We start from the raw sequence: 3261 nt of genomic DNA, 5'->3' as shown, positions 1-3261 counted from the left end.
CAAAATATTTGGGTTTTTGAAATTTTTTTGTATTTATTAATAATGTTTTAGTAAAAATAGCTTTTTGGTTTAATAGAAATTTAATATAAAACCATTGAGTTTAAATACAATCTTAACAAAAACATTTTAAAAAGGTTATATATATTACTTGTAACTTTGGCATCAGGGTTAGCACCTTGTAACCCGACGCCTAACATTGATGTCAAGGTTAGCACTTTTGTGTCGACCGGGGTGGGGATTCTCCGACCTTGCGAGGGAGTGAGTGGGGAGAATTCATCCCTTGCAGAGAATTTTAGGGCCAAGATTCCACACCGCGTGGAAAGCAGGGACGGGGATCTCATTTCCCGCTTCACCACACTTGCATCCCTATTGACACCTTGGAAACAATCCACTAAAAATTAAGTTATGCCAATAGAAGGTCGTACAGTCTTTTCACAAAATAATTTTTATAACACTCAACATCACAAAGGCAATTGGCACAAAAATATAATACATCAAAATAATCAACAAAGTGTATGTTTGTGTCTCCCAAATTTATCATGTTCAATAATGTCATATCCCAGTACTGGATTATCATTTGTTTTACTTTAATATTCTAATTCAAAATTTCAAAATTTTTATTTATTTAATTCAATTGCCTTTGTTAGAATTTTATAATCCATTATTGTTTCACTATGGTTCCATGTGAAACTCGTTCTATTTTTTAAACGTTCAGGTCAATATTGTCAATACTGTATCCTTATTAATGAGATTACAACATAGAGATAAACAGTATACTTAAGTTGGTATCCTATCTAGTTATTGAAAAGTTTCTTGTCCCAAGCCTCGGGTTTAAAGATTAAAAAAAGGGATACAATGAAACACTGTGGTAGTGTTTGTTTGGAGGGTTTTGGAATTATATGTAACTTGAGTTATTGTGTTTGTAGAAATTCAGTGTTTGATTCACATAATTCTAAAAACCCATGTAACTCAGATTATATTCATTGACGGATTTGGTTTTACGACCAATTTGGCTGTAAAACCAAATCCTTTGTTTTTAAGTTTTTTTCACATGCATAACTTGTGACTTATATGTAATCAATTAAAAAAATAAAAGTATTGTCAAATGTTCATGGATACTTTTATTGAGTAAAAATTTAAAAAAATCTAATAATTAATTTAATAATTAAATGATAAATGTGATAATTAAAACCATTAAATAATATACTAAAAATGTATGAAAATTTCATAAATACTCTTTTTGTTGGGTTAATAATTAAATTCAAGAATTGCAAAATATAAAATTTTTTTAAATAAATTTAATAATAAATTTCATAACTAATTTAATAATAAAATTAATAGTTTAAAACTAGTTAATAAGGTACTCAAAATCATTAAAATCACATTTAAATATTTGATATGGAAAAGATTTTTATTTCTAAATTTATAATACACCATCTTCAGTTACATCTAATCAAACACAGGATTTGACTACATAGTATTTTAAAATCATGTAATTCCAGTTACATTGTAACTGAAAATCCACTGTATTACAGTTACATTGAACCAAACGCCACCTATACGAGGGAGAGAAACCAAATAAAAATGTAAAAAAGTAAATTAAAGTTTTTTTTATTTTATCCTACCCATTTCTAACTTAACTCTTATGTGCCCTGGGTCAATAAGATAAAATTATCATATCCCTCACCAAACAAAAGATAATGTCCACCAAACGTGATCTAAGTGATAAAGTGATAACTTTCTAATAATAGAGATAAACATAAAATGGGTTTCTCATGAGGTAACAAAAATATATTCAAATAAATTGTTTATGATCGAATATAATTTCATGATTTGTTTTCTGTGAAAAATAATTATTTATTTATTCTCACAAAATAAAATATTCAATAAATTTAAATAAATAAATAAATAACAATATAAATAAACAATAAGAAACATAATAATTAAATAAATAAACTAACCAAATTTCTAATTCAATTTTGAAACAGATTCATAGATAGGTGGCTCTATATACAAAACCAAATTCCCAATAGAGCATCAATATATTTAGAATAAACTAAAAGACTATTTATTAAAAGAGAGGTATTTTAGTTATTAAAATAAATAGAGAATTTTTTCTAGAAAGGCCTCACAACTGAAGTATTTAATGTGATTTGACACTTTCTTGATTTATATTTTAAAAGAAAACCTTGAATTATCATTTGCTATTGTATATAAACCCCAGTGGATCTCCCTTGCCTTTGAATTAAAAGAATATTTTTAGAATAATTGTTAGAGCTGAGGTTCCAAACTTGGCATCATTTGACATGTGTTGGTGATGACATTGCAACTGAAGATGATGTTGTAAAACTTAATGATATGGAAACCAATATGATGAGTCTTGATTATGTGGCAACTTTGAAGAAACTATGAATGCAAAGAAGATGTATCTTGAAAAGCAAGCAAACAATGACCATATAGAGGTAAATCTAAATTAAGGTGCGATCTATATTTAGCAAAAAGATCCAACTTTAGTTGAAACCACTTAGAGGATAATATATTTTTGGAGAACAAGATAGGACCATATTTAGCACAACCATTTGAAGCCCAGATTGTAGGGAGAAGCTAAATATGGATGAAGCTACTTTGTAAGCCAAGTTTATATTGAAGCCTAGTTTGGTGAAAACTATTTGACGACACAAGCTAAGAAAGGTAAGTACAAGCAAGATCATGACTATATGAAGATAAAACCAAATGATGACACAATCTCTAAATTAAGAGAAGCTATTTATGGGTGGATCTATTTGAAGGCACTATCATATATGGAGAAGATTGAAGACCAAGCTAGAATGAATGAAGATCAAGTTTGGAAGATTGTGAAGAACTAAACTTGGATGAATGAGAGATAAAATTTAGTAACAAGAAGATTGAACAATCAAACTATTTTTCTTGTGCATTTCATATCATATTTATTTGCTCTCAATTTATTCTTTTACTTGTCCTTTAGCATACTTTTGTATAAATTTGGTGCTATTCTAAGTATATCTATTCTTTGTGTAGGATTTAGGACTTGAAGTAATTTGGAGTGAAATCAGGGTTGAAACGAACAAAGAATGAAGATTTTGCTAAGTGCTCAAGTTGAACACGGGCATAGCATGGTCATGCTCTATCTCCTGATTATTTCAGCCCTGGAGACGAGTGAGTGATAATTCAAGCAGGGGGGTGCTCTCAGGCCAAGCACGGTCTCAGCATGACCGTGCTCTTTCCCATGATTATTCCAGT

This window comes from Dioscorea cayenensis, chromosome 9, assembly GCF_009730915.1.
Source record: "Dioscorea cayenensis subsp. rotundata cultivar TDr96_F1 chromosome 9, TDr96_F1_v2_PseudoChromosome.rev07_lg8_w22 25.fasta, whole genome shotgun sequence".
NCBI lineage: Eukaryota > Viridiplantae > Streptophyta > Magnoliopsida > Dioscoreales > Dioscoreaceae > Dioscorea > Dioscorea cayenensis.
This window is presented reverse-complemented; position numbering follows the sequence as displayed.